We start from the raw sequence: 21,507 nt of genomic DNA, 5'->3' as shown, positions 1-21,507 counted from the left end.
GCAATTATATGTGCCAGAAAGACATGGGAGGAACAATGCACCAAAATTTTTCTTCAAAATTTTGACTACAAATAACTTAATCTCCTCTCATTTAGAAACTTTGCAAATCAGAGTTTCTCCAGGTCAACCTATTGACCCACCAATTGATCAGATTTGGGGCCAGATAATTCTTTGCTGTATGGAACTGTTCTCTGTCTTATAGAATATTTAGTGGCATTCTTGTCCTCTGTCCACTAGATGTCAGTTACAATACCCATCCAAGTCAAGCCAATCAAAAAATGTCTCCAGACTCAAAGAGCCCACTGGGGAGCAAGTATCTCTAAATGGGAGTAACTTCTGTATACTCTTGGGAACATTCCTGAAGTTGAGCAACTATTAGCTATACTCTGCTTTCCAGCAAAGCCTCTACCTTAATTTCACAACAAACCTACTACAGCTGTTGTGTTTTCTGACATGGGGATCCCTACCCATCTCTTGCTGGACCATCTCTCTGTAGAGACTGACATCTACTTCAGGATTTCTCTCATCAAACTGACTTCCCTCATGCCTTCTGGGAAGAGTAACTATACAACTTTCATACTTCTTTCTCTTTGAACTGTGTACCTTCTTTCTCAGGGGTACCTAAAATAGTATTTTTCACTTTTTTGAACCCAAATTCACTCTTCCATTAGTTTCTGAGAGTCTCCAAAATAAAAAAAAAAAAAGCAGGGCTATACTGGCTTCTGCAAATACTACTGGTAACAACAACTAAAAATTGAAAGAGGTTTTTAACTTGAAAACTGCCTTAGGAAGGAGGAAGGTAAGAGGGGAACTAACAATAATTAAGCTACAATGTGTCAGCTTCTAGACTACTTAGTATCTCATTTAATCCTCACAGTAAGTTTTAGCTGAAGAAACTGAGGCTTGGGTAGGTTGCTTTCAACACTGCAAACTGATGGCTATTATTGCTTGTTCTGCATGACTCAGAGCTCTGTGCCACTTCAGTGTACCATTTCCAACAGTGTTCAGGAATTCTTGTGAAGAGAGGAAACAGACTGCAGTACTCATTTATGTGTGTATGTGTGTGATTTGTATTTCACACCTTAACCCATACTTTTGAAATATTAAGCATCACACTAAAATATGTCCCAAAAGATCAAAAAGAACAGTCACTTTTCTCCATAAGCAACTCTTATACACTTTGGAGAGAAGGCAAGTTTCTATCTACAGACCTGTCAAGAGGCAAGCTGTCTCTTTTTAAAAATGATTTAGAGGCATCTGCCCTCCAGTCTGCTAGTCCGTTAGTGTCTCACTTGGCTATTCATCATCAGAGAAAGGAATCTCTGCCCATTTCACATAAGGTACATGTCTTCTTACTGGAAGATCTTTCTCCAGAAGCAGATGGGTTCAGGCTAAGGTCTCTGCTTGCAAAACAGAGACAGAACTCAGCACTATTTATATCCCACTTGAACTGACTCAGTACCACTGCTCATTTAACCTACTTGTCTTCCTATCTGGAGATATTGTTTTCCTTCTGGCCTTTCTGCCAGCTGTGACATCTTCCAGGGAAATCTTAAAGAAAGGACATCTTTAAGAAATACTCTATTTCATTCTGGAAGAGTTTAGCATCCTCACTATACTTAAAGGCTGTGGTCATGTGTATGTGTGTGTGTGTGTGTGTGTGTGTGTGTGTGCGTGTGTGTGCGTGCATGTGTGCATGCGTGTATGTCTGTATGTATTCAGTCATGTCCGACTCTTTGCAACCACATCTATAGCCTGCCAGGATCATCTGTCTATGGAATTTTCCAGGCAAGAATACTAGAGTGGGTTGCCATTTATATCTATATTATCATCTTACTTCTTTGCAGCAGGATTTAATCAGTCCAGTTCTGTTTATTACTGTCTCATTTCTGGCTTCTTCCTTTGGAAATCCATCCCTTATCCTAAATGCTGTTATATTATCTGGCAATTCATATAGACTTGAATGTCAATGCTCCAGTAAAAAATAACTCCTCTTATTGAGCTTTCAAACATATGCACAATATTGTGCTAAATGCTTTACATAAGTGGTTTCGTTTAATTATCAGAAAACTCTAAAAGGAAATAGGTATTATTATCCCCATTGTTAGACAGAAGAAACTAATAAACAGGAACTAAGAAACTAGTAAACAGCTGTCCAATTTCACACAGCTAGTATGTGACAGAGTTGGGATTTGAATCCAGATTTATCCCAAACCCAAAGTTGTTCCATTTTATCACACCATTCTCATGTGAGTTTCTGCTGGGATTATCTTTTAACGCTCAACTTAAAATATTTTCACTTTCATTTTAATTTCTTGTTGACAAAATGAATGCATTGGTAGGGTCTGCAAAGACATGGAAATTGGATTACAAGCAAAACCATCTCTGGAAGTGCCAATTTCCTAATATTTCCCTTGCGGAAGGAATATAGAATAATGGATTAGACCAGTATTCTAATCTCAGATATGCCACTATTGGCTCTCTAACACCAGAAAAATTGTGTTACTTCTTTAGACTTCAGTGTCTTTATTTGTAAATTGATGGAATTGACTTATGAATTCTTAATCCCTTTCTATGATATTCTATGATTTTCTGATGCATATAATATTTCTGCCTCACAAAAGGCTTCCAAAAATCCACTGGAGAAAACACTAGTAATAGGAGATTCTCCATTCACTGCTACTTAACTTTGTGCTCATTCAAATATCTCCATAGTGCCTTTTCCCAGAGATTCTAAACACTTAATTTAATATAGCCCTTTATAAAATGGGTCTTCTCTGAAGATCTCAGCTTGAGGCATTTCTCTGGTACCCAAACAATACATCCAGTTTTGCAAAGGCTTCATTCCCACCCCCCCACCCAAGAATTTCCTGTTCATTTAACTATAGCCAGAGGTAAGGCTAACAAATTTGTACATCTCTTCAGAGGCACCCACTTTACTAAATGTCTTTAATTGGCATGGAAGCCTGCAGAATGCCCTCTGAGAAACAATGAGAAGAATTGTTTCTTTAAATATAAAAATATAAAGGACACCTTTTCAGATTGAATCCAATATGCATTAGAATGGACTCTCAGTTCAGTTCACTCAGTCATGTCCAACTCCTTGCAATCCCCTGTACTGTACCCCAAACTAAACTATTTAGCTGCATCCCATAAACTTTCTAGATTTCCTATCATAGATATAGATATTTTCCTGTCAGGCTTTCCGTCATAAATGCTACTCTAGTTTGAGCAATGGTAATGGCATCCACTAAATCCTTCTCTCACTTTTTTTTTTCTTTCCAGATTATCATTGTGATGGGAAGTATAATTAGTAACTATTTGTGTGGATTTTGGAGTCCATAAAATTGCGGCCAACCATTTAACAACTATGTTGAATGTCTTCTACCATTCATATCTTCTACTGCCCATTTCAATATCCTCAAAGCCTAAATCAGTGAAGAACAAATAGGAGGAAGCCAATGAGTAAAACTGAGTTAAGACACCAAGCTTTGTGCTATAAATAAAGTAATGAGCAAAACTAACATGGCCCAATCCTTACAAAGCTTGAAGTGCAGTGATGGCTTATTCTTACACATGTTGCACAAACATACACACACACATACACACACACACACACTTGTGATTAGTGCTCTAAAAGACATATGACTTTAAGAACCTGTGACAGGAAACCTCACTTGGTTTGGGGAATTCAAAGAAGACTCCCTTCAAGGTTCCCCAAGGACCTCGTGGTGCTGTGAGGAACTCAAACACCTCCAAAGAAGACTACCGTGAGGAACTAACTTTCCAAAATCTGAATAGTAACTGATAGATAGAGTAGAGAAGCATTTGTGACATGAGCAAAAATATACAACAAAGGAAAATAGGTGGGAGTAAACATGATAGTCTAAGGTCAACAGCAGAGTAATGCAGACAAAATAACAAGAGGAAGAGCAGATGAGGCAACAAGGAGAGGCAAGGACCAATCCTAACAGGACTTTGTAGGTTCTTTTATAAATCATTAAAGGAGTTTCCTTTGTTCCTCAAGAATGTAGTCATTTAAGATTTTGTAGCTGGAAGGAGGAAGTAGGGTAGGAAAGTGGATCAACCAAGATACAAACAAATTTGTACCCTGATATGATTACATTGACTCCTCCATGGTGAATAGATGGAAAAATTTTTTTTAAAAAATGAGACTTAACAGGAAATCATAGTAATCAAGGATAAAAAAACACAATAATTTGGTGTAAGGATCTGATTCTCTCTGTTAACACATAAGAAGTGCTCAACTATTTTTTGTGTAATTAAGAAGCAATCTGTTGTGTAACAGTATTTTGGTAAATCTTATTAGTTCCATCCAAAATAGATGAATCAATTTTTTTCAATCCTATTGATAGTTTGACTTTTTCACCCTAAGATACCACTCCTATTTATGCTATTTTTAAAATGGACTCCTCCTATATGTTTTATTTACTTTTCTGTTAGCAATGTTTCAAATAAAATAGAAATGGTTTTGCATAGATGACTCACTTGTTAAGGGATGAGTCAACTGACTGGAAAGAATATTAGGTTTGGAATTAGGAAAAAATAGAAAAGTGCAGGCTGATTAATTTAACAATATTTATGGACATTTTACAGTGTTCTGTTGGTTGTTTTAGAGACTTCGACGAAAACAGTAGTCTGCTGCCTACTAGCTGTTTGAACTTGCAGAAATTTATTACTATCTTAAGCTTTGCCTCCATATTCTTGAAGTATGGGGAACAATACCTATCTCACTTGTGAGGATTAAATTGCCTGGTACACGCTAAAGCATTCTGTGAATCATAAGTAAATTATTGAAAAGCATATAATCATAATTCTCACATTGTTTATTTTCTCCACTTGTTAGAAGTATTCTTTTGACACTTTCTTCTACGATTCTGTAACGTCCTTGGCCTTTGTTTCCTATTTTATTTTATTGCAACTGCTTACAATGTTATAGCCATTTACAACTTCATGTTAATCAAAATCATGAATTTCAGCAAAGGCAACAATCCTTGACTAGTCTGTGACCTTTTTCCCTTTGATCCTGGTGTCTGAAAGCTTTTTATACATTTTAATTCTCTTCCATTTTAATAGCTTTGTGAAGTAGTCCTATTTTCTTTGACTGATAAGATCATTGAAGGTGACCTGATTTTCTCCAGAGATGCACAATGAATAAAACACATTCCCCACACACTCACTTATCCATATCCAGAGAAGGGGAGAAAAACTTGGAGTTGCAATTCCTATACCGAGATCATATTAGGAGGAACTAACTTCTCAAATATTGTGATTATACATGCATCATCAAATCATGTAAGCTGCTTATTGATCATTGCAAATCTTCACTTCTTTGAGGCTTCATCTTGTTTTACAAATAAAAGTAATCAATATGAACACAGATTTTTACAGCAAGAAATATAGAGTTTATTTTTCTTTTCTGTTTTTTAAGTGCTCTCTTAATATAAACATCTACACTTATGGGCTACATTTTTTTGAGACAGAAAATTTGTATGTGTGCTCAGTTGCTTCAGTCCTGTCTGACTTTTTGCCGACTGTATGGACTGTAGCCCACCAGGTTCCTCTGTCTGTGGAATTCTCCAGGCAAGAATACTGGAGTGGGTTGCCATTTCCTCCTTCAGGGGATCTTCCCAAACCAGTGATTGAACCCAGGTCTCTTGTGTCTCCTGCATTGCAGGCAGGCAGATTTTTTTACCCAACTCAGCAACCTGGGAAGCTTTATAAATATGTGTGTGTGTGTGTTTATATACATATATATACAAATATATGTAAAGCTTTGAGGTTTGGATACATGTGTGTCTCTGGGCATTATATTTGTACAGTTTTGCATTTACAAGGTGACTTCCTTTTTGCTAGGTGTGTGCCTGGCACATTGGGTGCTCCATCCTTGTGATCTCTTTGTGTCATGTTAATGGCTCATGACTTAAACAGCTAGGCTATTCATGGGTGTGGAAAATTGATGTTTGAGAGCATTTTATTCTGCTCAGTCAGGCTTATTCTTTATAAAGCATCCAAACAGTAATAACGTTTTAAAAAGACTACTGAATAGAATGTTTAATGTGTACTTATTCCATGAGTTTGCATCCTTGTGCACATTCCAGAGCAATATACCCTCTCTGCCCACTGTGAGCCACAACCCTCACAACTCCACCAGCATCTCACTCCTATCTTCATGGCAATCACTCACAAAGATTGTTTTCCTCTGTTTTTCAGAGCTTTATACTTTTGAGGCACTCAGTATACAGTGAATGATTTTAAGACATTTTAATATTCATCCATTCTACTAATGCCCCATCTACCATTTCTAAGACCTTTGTTCAGGAAAGGTAAAAGAATCAATTCATTGTTTTATCCCAATATTCCAGAGAGACAAAACTAATTTAGCATTTCTATGTATCAACTTTTAGTAATTATATTTTTTCCTATCACAGCTAGTCTGGCAATGACCATCTTCCTTTTCCTGTTCTCAAGGAGGTGCTTCAGTTAATGGACTTTCCCACATAGTTTGTTTCTAAAGTTCTAGAGAAGTGAATCATGAAAGACAGGTTGTTTTGTTTTCCGAAATCACTATAGAACTATAGTTACTAGATAGTTCATTTTGGGCAAGTCTTGTTGAACTTTTTCTCATTTAAAATAGTATATTCAGCCTGAGCAGAATGACAAATATGTGGTCATAGTGAAAGTATTCACTCAGTTTAAAACACAGCATTCAGATAAAGGTAAGACTTTGCTCATCATCTATTGCCATTTTCTCTGGCTTTTCTTGTTTTAGACTTCAAAACTGTAACTCATATACAAAGTGTGTGTATATTTATATCATATATCACACATTTCATATGGGTAAAAGAACAGAAAATTGATAAAATATGCCTGGATGCTTGTGGCATAAAATTATATTTCAGTTTTAGCTATAAAAGTGTAATCCAATTGAAAGGTTTATCATGCATCTATGAATATTTTTTGTTGCATATGTAATGGTGTTGCATGGACAATTTAATTTCTTCCTTTAAAAGTAATCTTGGATAAATTCATTCTATAGCTTTTCATAAGATGCAACTAAAGATCAGCTCTGTAGGAGTCCACATCCAATGCATAAAATATATTGTCTCAAATAATTATTTTATTTTATTTCAATTGTATTGTTGACTTAATGTACTGAAAATTATTGGTATAATTTTCACAGGTATGGTGTCTTTTTTTTTTCTTCATGTGTGAGCTAAAGCTGTGATTTTTTTTTAAAAAGACCAAGACAAAATATTCTATATAAATAGGCATAGAATTTAAAGGTCAACATATAATGCTAAACTCATACTGAAACTTATAGTTCTCAGAAAAACATAATCATTCTAATATCAAGATTATCATCAGAAAAAAACAATATAGTAAAATAAAAATCAGTGTAAAGAAGGTAAAGGTAGCTGTGAGTCTGAAGATAAAAAGTGACAAATTCTTCTATTAGGAGACAATTTCTCTTATCCAAAGAGAAATAATAACTTAATACTTATTGGTCAATTGGAAGCTTTAAATGTATCAAAAATATATAAGTAAAAATTTAAATTAAAAAAGAAGTGGGTTCCTAAAAAGCTGGCATAACCAGGCTCTTGGTCACGATTATATTTTTTCCTTCAGCATTAGCTAAGTATGAAATAGTTAACTAATACTGGCCCTGTCCCACAAGGGCCCGTATTCTTACTATACCGTATGGATGCCATATTCTGTAATCCTCAGTGTCATTTATTTTCCAGGCATTCTAGACTTATTCCCACATTTTCATATTATTCATTTATATTTAAATTGTAATAAGATCAGTACCTCTTAAAATCAAAGCCCTAACTATGTTTCTGGGTTCAAAGAAAACAGTTGTTTGAGTCACTACATTAATTTTTTGATGCTGCATTATTATAACACTGGTATAATAATAGTATGGTACGATAGTACCATAAACTTACAGGCCTAAAACAACAGCATCAGTTATGTTACAAATCTGTGGTTCAGCAATCTTGCTACAGCTCATCTGGGTTCTTTGCTTCTAGGATTCATTTGAAAGTGGCAAATAAGATATCATCCATGACTGAGTTTTTATCTGAAAACCCAACTGGGAAGGAATATGCTTCCAAAGTCATATGATTGTTGACAGAATTCAGTTTATTGAACATTGTTAGATTGAGAGTTTCAGCCACTCTCTGGCTATTGACCAGAGGATGCCGTCAGTTCCTTACCACATGGGCATCTCCAAACAGCCACTTCCTTTGTTTAAAATGTGCAAAATGACTATGCAATTGAGACAATTTTCTAGAAAAATTGGAGTTATAATCTTATGAACCTAATCATGGAAATGACAGTTCACTCCCTCTATTGATTAGAAGCAAGCCATAGGTCAAACCTACATTCAAGAGCAGGGGGAGATACAATGGTGCCTACCAGAAGACAGGGTCATTGGAGGTCACGTTTAGAGTCTTTACACCACACTTTTCCTATTCAGTAAATGCAAATAATTTTGCCAAAGGTATATTAGAGAAGTGTGGTAGAAGAGAGAGTGTATATCACTGAATCTAGGTCTAATCCAGAAATTTCAAGGAAGACGATGTTTATGCAATAAATTAAAAAGTTCTATTATTAATTATTTCTTTTACTGTTACCAAAAAATTAATGATGTTTACTTCAGAAGAATATGCTTTGAGGTTCAGTTCAGTTCAGTTCAGTCGCTCAGTCGTGTCCGACTCTTTGCGACCCCATGAATTGCAGCACGCCAGGCCTCCCTGTCCATCACCAACTCCCGGAGTTCACTCAGATTCACGTCCATCGAGTCAGTGATGTCATCCAGCCATCTCATCCTCTGTTGTCCCCTTCTCCTCCTGCCCCCAATCCCTCCCAGCATCAGAGTCTTTTCCAATGAGCCAACTCTTCACATGAGGTGGCCAAAGTACTGGAGTTTCAGCTTGAGCATCATTCCTTCCAAAGAAATCCCAGGGTTGATCTCCTTCAGAATGGACTGGCTGGATCTCCTTGCAGTCCAAGGAACTCTCAAGAGTCTTCTCCAACACCACAGTTTAAAAGCATCAATTCTTCGGTGCTCAGCCTTCTTCACAATCCAACTCTCACATCCATACATGACCACAGGAAAAACCATAGCCTTGACTAGACGGACCTTAGTCAGCAAAGTAATATCTCTGCTTTTGAATATGCTATCTAGGTTGGTCATAACTTTCCTTCCAAGGAGTAAGTGTCTTTTAATTTCATGGCTGCAATCACCATCTGCAGTGATTTTGGAGCCCCCCCAAAAAAAAGTCTGACACTGTTTCCCCATCTATTTCCCATGAAGTGATGGGACCAGATGCCATGATCTTCGTTTTCTGAATATCAAGCTTTAAGCTTAGTGTATATCATAAAGTTGCCACCCTTTAACTTAACGGTGGATATCTATCTACCAACTCTGATGTTTATGTGTAGGACAGCTACATACAGTTTATGTAAAAGTAATACCATATTTGAAGGACACAACAACATTCATGTTAAAATAAAAAGCCAGAGCTCATATTTGGAACTAGTTGTAATATACCTAGTATACCATAATGTAGTGATTTCACTAGAGTATAATGATGCCTCTCTATATGAACATCTTAAAATAAAGTCATGGCTTTCACAGAGGTCCTAGGAAATGGTTAAACAGCTAACTGCAGACTGAATGAAACTTACATAGCCCAGGAAGTAAGTATATGTGCAAACAGCAAGTCATGAAATTATGTATTTTTTATTAGAATATTTTCATTCCTGGTATTTTTCACTAGAAATTCAAATTAAGGAATCACATGGGAATATAAAAATTAAAACCATTATATAAGAATTTGTTGGTTGTGTTTATAGCATTAGGAACAACTAGTACTTATTTTAGCATTACCTTAATATAACTTTGATACAGATTAGAGCAAACAGCAGCTTTACTGGAAATGGTAAAATAAAAAAATAAAATGTACATTCAATTAAAGTATCAGCATTTCATTAAGAGAAGTTAGAGAGTAACAAATCTTTCTTGAAATTCATGGACTAATTAATCCTTGTTAAATCTTTATCTAATAAGGAATTTCAGATGGTTCAGTAGTTACTAGATCCAGTTGCACAGAGTCGGACACGACTGAAGAGACTTAGCAGCAGCAGCATATCCAGTTCAGTGGGATATGGGTACAGCAAAACCCATTCTCCTTAAAATTGTCAGATTTAAGAAGCAGCTTTATGATTTCTTTTTTTAAAAATTTTTGTATTTATTTGCTGTAATTGTTACACTCAGGGATTCTTATATCTTCCATAATGAATATCATATATTTTAAAAAAATTTTATAAAGTAGGTGAAGAGAAAAAAAAGCAGAAAACTACAGAACACTTTCTTTGATACCTAGTTGAGCTCTGACTATGTAAGTGCTCTAAAAAGGAAGTTGGGAACTCCTTGGTTCTCCAATCCACATTTCAATATCCACTGCATAAGAATAAAACCTTGGAAGTATGAAATTCTCAGCCTATGTTTACTAAAGTCTAGTGAAAGTGCTAATATATCCTGTCCTGGCATACAGCCAGCTTCTACAAATAGAATTCATGATACTAATGAATTAGTACATGTAAAGCACTTACAACTACACAATAAATATAGTCTGTTAGGAAAGCTATATATAGCATAGTAATTACGAGCACAGCCTGAAGGCTGCATTGTTTCAAATTCTTGCTCTGCCACTATCAGCTTGAATACATTACTTAATCTATCTCACTGTTCTTAACTGTAACACTGAGATATTAATAATGATATCTCATGAAGTTTTATGACTATATAAATGAATAAAAACAGTGCCTTGCACAGATTATGAACTATGTAATGTTTTTTCTTAATCATCACTGTTTTTTTTTAGTTCCTAGAGACAGATGTAATCTTATCAATACATTTTAGGGCTTGATTGCTTTTATTTAATAGATATTTATTGATTCATGTACCAAGTTCAAGGCACTGAACTAAATAATGAGAACTATAAAAGAGAATAGGATGGACTGTTTTGATGGAAATGTCAATTGTTTAACACAGAAGGTAAGATTTTGCACACATGTAAGTAGTATATTGAAGAAAATGAAAGATAATACAAGATGGTAAAATCTAAAAAGAAAACAAAAAAACAAAACTATTTCCATGAATTTGTAAAAAAAAAAAAAAAATGTCATTTTGAATTACACCCAGAGGGGTGTCAGCACTGAACCACAGTGATGGTTGATGTTACTAAAGGGTTACCTATCCTTTGAAAAGAGAGTTGTAGATCCATCTTTGTATATGAAGACATCACATACCTGGAGATATTCATGTGAATATAAACCCGATTTCCACACATGGTTTCACAAATTTCAACCACTCTCCAAAAATTACCTAGGAGAGAAAATGACCTGTTTCATGTTGATCGTTTGGGGAAATTTTCACAAAAATATCTTTAATTTAGAATGAATTTACAATGACCAAAATATGAAGTCTTGTGGATTGATCGGCAAAATAAAATCCAAACACAAGTCATTTAGCTACTCTGCGTTTCACTTAGGTGTTTTTTTCTTTAACATTTCCTATGAGTTAGGGTTCTTTCATCTTTGATTTACATCATGGAAAGCTACGTGGGCATCCCTTAACTCCTCATTTAGCTGTCTGCTTGGAAAAGACAACTTGAATGTGGCTGTGGTGAGGAGTGCCACTCAATTTAGTTGGTTGGAGACCTTTTACAGCCAGAGCCCCTTTTGCAGTGGTAAAGTGCTTGTTACTCTCAGCAGAAGTCCCTCAGTTGCACTCATTCTTTTTAATAAACAGAGGGGGGAAAAGAGGTATGACAAGCTGCCCTTTCCGATATGATATCGCCCTATTCTCCCTGCCCAGATACAGATATGAAAGATATCTTGTCATCTATAAAGGTCCATTTCATGTTGCCTAAGAGGAAAAGAGAAGTTGAGGAGTGAAGCCAATTACGGGAAATAGGAGGTAAAGAGGTAAGGCCAGTGTGTCCTCATAAATACCCCCAAGGTGAGGGTTTTTTACCTATTTTATCCACATAGAATGATTTGTAAAAGCCTTTGTTGTTGTTTTTACAGTTCATAGGCTTCCCACTGATCAACTCCTATGGCCGATTGCCCCCTACAGTGAAAGCCTTCCATTGGGAATGAAGAAAGCTTTAAAAAAAAAAAAATCCTGATGTGTAATAAAGCACTTTTTGCTAACCAACATCAGTTACATCTATACATAACACTTCTTTTTTCCTTTCCTACACCTTCATCCCCACCTTGCATTCCTTTCAGCTGTATAGAAGGCAATAAGGATGAAATAATTAGAATGCTTGTCTGCTGCACCGAAGTCCTTCTCCGTGGGCACAATTTTCATTTGATTTTTATAGAAAGCATAATGTGTTTACATACACACCTATATGCCAGTTCTAGATACACAGAATTCCCACTCCATTTTCCATTTGGTTTTTCTGTAGTCTCTGAGACCTAGATTTTTGTTTAAAAAGTACTTAAAATTTTTTAAATGCTTATTTCAAAAACCCCCCAAAATAAAAATATGACAAATAACTGCACATTATAAATCTGAAAAATGAATTCTGTCAATGATCAAGATAAATAATTTCCCAAAATATAGTGAAAAAATTCTCAATTTAAATATAGAAAAAGGGAACATTCAATTCTCTCTTAAAGAACAATGGACTTGCAAGCCTCCACTGAGAAATATGATGGGAAATTGTTGCCACTGTTTTTCTATTTAAAATCTTCAAATTCAGTTTTCCTTTAATGACCTAATTCCCTGGTGCTTAGGACAAGGTTGTTTTTTGTTTGTTTGCTTGTTTGTTTTTCTGTACATGTGATTGCTGATCTGTCTAGAATAGTCTTCAGTTCAGTTCAGTTCAATTCAGTCTGTCAGTTGTCTCTGACTCTTTGTGACCCCATGAACCGCAGCACGCCAAGCCTCCCTGTCCATTACCAACTCCCGGAGTCCACCCAAACCCATGTCCATCGAGTCGATAATGCCATCCAACCATTTCATCCTCTATTGTCCCCTTCTCCTCCTGTCCTCAATCTTTCCCAGCATCAGGGTCTTTTCCAATGAGTCAGCTCTTCGCATCAGGTGGCCAAAGTATAAGTTAAATCATTTATAGTATCATAGATCTGGCAGGACCATCACTTTTCACATGTAGATGTTCACAGGTGAGTAGAAAGAGGCTGAAAACACATTTGCTGAAAAAGACAAGACTCAGCACAGGCTAAATGCCACAGAAGCAGGTGTAGCTAAAGTTGATATAGTACACCAGAATCTATTGCGACCGCCGATGATTTCAGAACAGCCTTGTACCTCACCTATATGATTTTTGTCATAAGAAACAAACTGTATCTGAATCACAGTTTCCTATAAACTCTTTCCTCCCTCTCCCCTAAGATACACACACACACACACACACACACACACACACACACACATGCACAATCTTGTCTCAACATCCCTCACTAAGGTTATCACTGTCTACCTTGTTTAGTATGCTGCTGCTGCTGCTAAGTTGCTTCAGTCATGTCCGATTCTGTGTGACCCCATGGACTGCAGCCTACCAGGCTCCTCCATCCATGGGATTTTCCAGGCAAGAGTACTCGAGTGGGGTGCCATTGCCTTCTCTGTTTTTTAGTATAAATGTATATATAAGCATCATCTAGCAAGATCATATCTGTTAACCTCTACGTTCTTTGAGGTCAGGACTTGTCCAGTTAATTTCTGCATCCTTGGAAGTGCCTGCCATGCTTATTTGTACATCCTGGCACTTAGTATTTGCATGAGGATTGGATATATGATTTCATGTTTCGAAAGCCAGGAAATGTTGGTACATTGCTCTCCTCTATGTTAACTCCAATCATTTAGCTGCAGGTACCTACTATTAGCAACAACTGCAGTAAGTCTTTTGAGTCTATGTCTGAACTCATTGGGAAAGAATTCTGTGGTTCAATGATAATGTCTGCAAACCAACAGAAAACAAAGATGGCCATTTTGCTGTAGACTGACCCTCCATCAATTTCCACACACGTACTCAGTCATATCTGTCTCTTTGCAACCCCATGGACTGTAGCCCACCAGGCTCCTCTGTTCATGGGAATCTCCCTTCAAGAATACTGGACAGGGTTGCCATTTCCTCCTCCAGGGGATCTTCTCAACTCAGGGATTGAATCACATTTCTTGTGTCCCCTGCATTGCAGGTGGGTTGTTTACCACTGCACCACCTGGGAAGCCTACCCATTACTTTACAGGTAAACAAACAGAGCTTCTATTAAAACAGTTTATTACATGTCACACAATCAGTGGTAAAAATATGATACAAACTCAGACTCATCTTTATCACAGTGTCTCTTCTCACATTATCACAGTATCTCTTCTCTTCCTTTGAGACTACCTTATTCTTCCTATCCTTGTGAAAAGTGGAAGTTGCTAAGTCATGTCTACCTCTTTGTGACCCCATAGACTATACAGTCAATAAACTCTCTAGGCCAGAATCCTGGAGTGGGTAGTATTTCCCTTATCCAGGGGATCTTCCCAACCCAAGGATAGAACCCAGGTCTCTCACATTGCAGGCAAATTCTTTAACAGCTGAGCCACAAGGGACACCCTATCCTTGGAGGGCAAACAGGCTTTAAGGAACATGCACTGGTGAGTTGTTTGACAGGTGATGAACTAGATCACAGTGTGAACAAAGGCAGAGTGGCTATTTACAACATAGAAGCATTCCAGAGAAATGTTTAAACAATCTTTAGGGACTTAGGAACTTCCTGATTATAGCTCTAGTAGAGCAAAATCTAAGCTATAGCAAAATCTAAGAATGGCATAAGGAAGATTCCTCAGAGGGTGCTGCTTGAGGGAGAGATGGCATAAACTATATGTAAGATGGGGAAATGTGGAAACAGTGTCAGATTTCATTCCCTTTGGCTCCAAAATCAAAGGGGACAGTGACTGCAGCCACAAAATTAAAAGATGCCTGTTCCTTGGATGAAAAGCTATGACAAACATAGACAGTGTATTAAAAAGCAGAGACATCACTTGGCCTGCTGCTGCTGCTGCTAAGTCGCTTCAGTCGTATCCGACTCTGTGCGACCCCATAGATGGCAGCCCTTGAGGCTCCCCTGTCCCTGGGATTCTCCAGGCAAGAACACTGGAGTGGGTTGCCATTTCCTTCTCCAATGCATGAAAGTGAAAAGTGAAAGTGAAGTCGTTCAGTCATGTCCGACTCTTAGCGACGGTCCATATAGTCAAAACTATGATTTTTCCAGTAGTCAGATACAGATGTGAGATTTGGTCCATAAATAAGGCTGGGCCCCCCAAAATGAATGCTTTTGAACTGTGGCACTGGAGAAGACTCTTGAGGGTCCCTTGGACTGCAAGGAGATCAAACAAGACAATCCTAAAGGAAATCAACCCTGAATATTCATTGGATGAACTGATGCTGAAACTGAAGCTCTAATATTTTGGCCACATGATGCAAAGAGCTGACTCATTGGAAAAGACCCTGATGCTGGGGAAGACTGAAGGCAGGAGGAGAACGGGACAACAGAGAATGAAATGATTGGATGGCATCACTCACTCAGTGGACGTGAGTTTGAGCAAGCTCAGGGAGATAGTGAAGGACAGAGAAGCCTGACATGCTGCAGTTCATGGGGTCGCAGATAGTTGGAATTGGCTTAGTGACTTAACAGCAACAACAACAAAGATATATAATATATGCTCTAGACCAGCCATATGCCATCTCCAGCCATATATTGTCAGTTACCTTTTGTGCTAAATTCACTACCTAGGAACTCCCTTTTCCTGCCCAACCACTCAGACTCTAGGGTCAGTCTGCCCAATGCAGCTCATGACACAGGTGGTAGGAACACATTATACAAGCCCAAAAGTCATTACCCATCACTTTTCTTATCTTCCTTTTATTATTTTTAAAAATATGTATTACCTTCACTTCATCATTTTCAACCATTTCAGGACATGGTTTTTGATATTATACATTCTCAGTGTGAAGAAAGGAAGTTAACACTAAATCCTGATTTTTTGGAAAACCACTGTCTTTCAGAATTCATATTTTAATCACAACAGCAGATAAACAGAGCACCGCTTTGAATTCCAGTTTATTGGAGTTTTCTGTAGTAGTATAAAGTCTGTGTCCCAAATAATTCTTCAATCTACCACCTCCTTTTGATACTTTCAGATCAGGCCTCCTCTACCTTTTTTCAGAAGTCTCATATTTCCATAATGGGCAAACTCATCTGAAAGTTCCTTTTAGAATAGCATCCAAATTCCTTGCATGACCAAAAGACTTTCTCTGATTCTTTCTTTTAAGGTATTACAAATTCTCACTTTGCCGAAGGGTTTATACTTCACAAAGACACTGTGTTTTTTCACTTTTCTACACCTGTTTTAGTTGCTAGTGTCCCTTCCTAAAATATTCATATTTACCTTGTCCTCCTGGAAAACTACTTCTGTCTTTCAAAACCTTAAATATCTTGGTCCAGGAATCTTTGCTTTGTCCATCATGTTGGTTTTAGGAAACTGGATCATAAAATACAGCATTTGCAATGGTGTAGTCAAATGTTCCTTGTTTGTTGCATACTAGTTTCAGAATATGCTTTACTCTTCCAGAGGTAGAAAGATTTGGCTTAAATCCAAAAACATTCCTTTTGTCACCAACTCACACATGTTGTTGGGTTTCATGAGCGACACTAACAACACGACAGCAACGACATACGTAAATGTGCACATATACATATATATGCAAATAAACACATGCGCACGCCAAAAACACAACAACTGTAAAAGAAGCTTCAAAGATTCCCTCAAATAATATTTATTTTTCGTTCTATACCCTCATTTAGAGAGCTTAGAACCACTGTCTCTTCAGTGTGTTCATTATTTCTTCTTTTGCTTACCTTATGCAGAATGCAATTAAACTAGCCTACATATGCCAACAGCTCAAAAATTGTGTATCCTTAATGGGTCAAGTGCATCAATATCTAGGGTCGAGATCACAGAAAACTTCTCCTCTTCTTTTTTTCTGCAGCCTTGTATTTTTTATATACATTGTTGTTTAGTCACTAACTGGTGTTCAACTCTTTACAACCCCCATGACCTGCAGCACACCAGGATTTCCTGTCCTTCACTATCTTCCTGAGTTTGCTCAAACTTCTGATGTCCACTGAGTTGGTGATACCATCCAACTATCTCATCCCCTGTCGCCCTCTTCTCTTGCCCTCAATCTTTCCCAGAAAAGAGGTCATTTCCAATGAGTCACCTCTTCACATCTGATGGCCAAAGTATTGGAGCTTCTGCATCAACCCTTCCAATGAATATTCAGGGTTGATTTCCTTTAGGATTGACTGGTTTGATCTTCTTGCTGTCCAAGAGGCTCTCAAGAGTTTCCAGCACCACAGTTTAAAAGCATCAGTTCTTCAGCACTCAGGCTTCTTTATGGTCCAACTCTCACATCCATACATGACTACTGGAAAAGCCATAACTTTGACTTTATTTGGACCTTTGTCAGCAAAGTGATGTCTCTGCTTTTTAATATACTGTCTAGGTTGGTCATAGTTTTTCTTCCAAGGAGCAAGTGTCTTTTAATTTTGTGGCTCCCTTTACCATCTGCAATGATTTTGGAGCCTAAGAAAATAAAATTAGTCACTGTTTTCATATTTCCCCATCTATTTGACATGAAGTGATATGCACATTAATTTCCCTGAAGTTGCTCATTTGACTTAATGGAATACCATTGCCACCTGCTGGCCATATTGAGCCATTAAAATTTTGCCATTTAACCAAATTAAAAAGATTATTCAGGTTTGGCTATGTTGTTGTTACAACTAATTTTTATATATTAGAAGTAGAGTGGTCAATGGGACTCAAGTTGCCATTTAGTGACTCATCATGCATAATTAAACTAGCCTAACTTAATCTAAACAATGACTGAATGGAAGTAATAAGCCTTGGTTGTCAAGAATACAGACTTTGACATCAGACATAGAGCCTCAAGATTTAACTTTACCATTTTTAGCCTTGTTACCTTGGGTAGGTCACATAATCTATCAATACTTACATTTCTCAACAAGGTAAAAATAGATTTTTAGCAGTGGGTTCTTCATAGGGTTGGTATAGCCAATCAATGAAATAACATAATTGAAATGACAATACGGTATCTGGTACATGTTAAGCAATCCATGCATGTTCTTGGATACTTCTTCCTTTAGCGCTGCCCTTCTTCCAGTTGCAATATTTGTAAAGTCAGTTTTGTCTCTGGACCTTCATTTTCTCCTGAACTTTTCAATTAATAAATACATGATTTTTCAACAGAGTTTCATCTGTTACATAAAGTACAATAAGCTTAAGGTTAACGCTCCATTTGTTAAACCTTCGTTATATATGAAGCAGTCAACCCTGCAAACCCCAGGTTTAAATCATTATTTGCGTTTCTCACAGCACTCATTCTAAAGATTAAAGTATATTTAATGTTCAATAAAATACAGTGATCTAGTGCTCAGTAATGAGTTTTAATATTTGTAATCACCATAAAAACCACAACTCAAAACAAGATATAAAACACTTCCATTATCCCAAGTATTTTCTCATGTCTTTTTTAAATTAACAAGGGAAGAAAAAAATGGATTGTCTCAAAACAACTGTGTTACCCTTATACAGGCTCTATGGTAATCTTCTCTGTATCAGGACAACTTTACTTCATTTGCCAAAGTGAGTGTGACCCATTGCATTTCTGATTTTTTCCCTCATTCTCTCAGATCCAGGGAAAATTATAAAAAGGAGAAAGAACAATTAATCCAGAAATTCTCTTGAGTCAATTTAAGATAACAAACTCTCAGTGAATATAGAACCTCCAGGACACTTCAAGATTTAAATCTCCATAAGATGTCTTTATAACATTACAAATATTTTAGAGGGATAGGATATGCAATCTTTTAGAAAAATGATGGTCCCCAAACACCATGGCTGCACTAATTTACATTTCCATCAATAGTGTAGGAGGGTTCTTTTTCCTCCACACACTCTCCAGCATTTACAGTTTGTAAATTTTTTAATGATAGCCATTCTGATCAGTGTGAGGTGGTATCTCATTGTAATTTTATTTTGCATTTCTCTAATAAATAGCAATGTTGATCATCTTTCATGTGCCTGTTAACCATTTGTATGTCTTCTTTGGAGAAATGTCTGTTTAGGTCTTCTGCCTATGTTAAGTTGTTTTTTTTTTTTTTTTTAAATTGCATTATGTGATGAGCTATTTGCACTTTTAAAAATTAAGCCCTTCTTGGTAACATCATTTGCTAATGTATTTTCCCAATTCGTAGGTTGTCTTTTGTTTTGTTTACCATTTTCTTTGCTGTTCAAAAGTTTTTAAGTTTGACTTAGTCCCAGTTGTTTATTTTGCTAGTATTTCTTTTGCCTTGGGAAACAGATCTAAGAAACTACTGTAATCATTTATGTCACACAATATTTTGCTTATGTTCTATTCTCAGCTCTGTGATCTTTATACCTCATGAGTTTGCTTTGAGAAATAAATAACATGTTTGCAAAGTTTTCTGGTGGCTCAGACAGTAAAGTGTCTGCCTACAATGCAGAAGACCCGTTCAACGCCTGGGTCTTGAGCCAGGCAAAGGTCTTCCTGACCTCCTGGACAAGGAAATGGCAACTCATTCCAGTATTCTTCCCTGGAAAAATCCCATGGAGGGAGCAACCTGGTAGGCTACAGTCCATGGGGTAGCAAAGAGTCAGACATGATTGATAGACTTCACTTTCTTTCTTTCTTTGCAAAGTTCAGGAGTTGCCAAGATCATCCTCACTTCTAATACTAACTGCAAATTCAGACTGTCCCAATATCACCCTCAGCAGAATTCCTTGGCAGTCTAGTAGTTAGGAATCTAACAAAGCTTTGCCAAGACAAGGCACTGCTCTTAGCAAACACCCTCTTCCAACAACACAAGAGACAACCCTACAAATGGACATCACCAGATGGTCAATATTGAAATAAGATTAATTATATTCTTTGCAGGCAAAGATGGAGAAGCTCTATACAGTCAGATGAAACAAGACCTGAAGCTGACTGTGGCTCAGATCGCAAATACCTTATTGCAAAATTCAGACATAAATTGAAGAAAGTAGGGAAAACCAGTAGGCCATTCAAGTATGACCTATATCAGATCCCTTATGAATATACAGAGAAGGGAATGGCAAACCACTTCAGTATTCTTGCCTTGAGAACCCCATGAACAGTATGAAAAGACAAAAAAATAGGACACTGAAAGATGAAATCCCTAAGTTAGTAGGTGCCCAATATGCTACTGGAGATCAGTGGAGAACTGACTCCAGAAGAATGAAGAGATAAAGCCAAAGCAAAAACAATACCCAGTTGTGGATCTGACTGGTGATGGAAGCAAAGTCTGATGCTGTAAAGAACAATATTGCATAGGAACCTGGAATGTTAGGTCCATTAATCAAGGCATTTGGAAGTGGTCAAACAGGAGATGACAAGAGTGAAATCAAAATATTAGGAATCAGCGAACTAAAATGGACTGGAATGGGTGACTTTAACTCAGATGACTATTATATCTACTACTGTGGGCAAGAATCAGTTCACTTCAATTCAATAGCTCAGTCGTGTCTGACTCTTTGTGATGCCATGAATCGCACCACTCCAGGCCTCCCTGTCCATCACCAACTCCCGGAGTTCACTCAGACTCACGTCCATCGAGTCAGAGATGCCATCCAGCCATCTCATCCTGGGTCGCCCCCTTCTCCTCCTGCCCCCAATCCCTCCCAGCATCAGAGTCTTTTCCAATGAGTCAGCTCTTCACATGAGGTGGCCAAAGTACTGGAGTTTCAGCTTTAGCATCATTCCTTCCAAAGAAATCCCAGGGCTGATCTCCTTCAGAATGGACTGGTTGGATCTCCTTGCAGTCCCAGGGACTCTCAAGAGTCTTCTCCAACACCACAGTTCAAAAGCATCAGTACTTAGGCGCTCAGCTTTCTTCACAGTCCAACTCTTACATCCATACATGACCACTGGAAAAACCATAGCCTTGACTAGACGGACCTTAGTCAGCAAAGTAATGTCTCTGCTTTTGAATATACTATCTAGGTTGGTCATAACTTTTCTTCCAACAAGTAAGAGACTTTTAATTTCACGGCTGCAATCACCATCTGTGGTGATTTTGGAGCCCAAAAGAATAAAGTCTGACACTGTTTCCAGTGTTTCCCCATCTATTTCCCATGAAGTGATGGGACCAGATGCCATGATCTTCGTTTTCTGAATGTTGAGCTTTAGGCCAACTTTTTCACTCTCCTCTTTCACTTTCATCAAGAGGCTTTTTAGTTCTTCTTCACTTTCTGCCATAAGGGTGGTGTCATCTGCATATCTGAGGTTACTGATATTTCTCCCAGCAATCTTGATTCCAGCTTGTGTT

At 37.3% G+C, this 21,507-nt stretch overlaps 1 protein-coding gene and 1 pseudogene across 1 annotated transcript in view; one reads left to right on the top strand and one right to left on the bottom strand.

Moving 5' to 3' along the window:
- LOC101112602 (contactin-6) overlaps positions 1-21,507 on the top strand; it is a 328,617-nt gene that overhangs the window by 91,561 nt on the left and 215,549 nt on the right.
- LOC114109481 (U6 spliceosomal RNA) lies at positions 18,690-18,788 on the bottom strand (annotated as a pseudogene).

This window comes from Ovis aries, chromosome 19 (assembly GCF_016772045.2).
Source record: "Ovis aries strain OAR_USU_Benz2616 breed Rambouillet chromosome 19, ARS-UI_Ramb_v3.0, whole genome shotgun sequence".
Lineage (NCBI taxonomy): Eukaryota > Metazoa > Chordata > Mammalia > Artiodactyla > Bovidae > Ovis > Ovis aries.
Note: the sequence above shows the minus strand (reverse complement) of the source record. Positions and strands in the feature narration are given on the sequence as shown.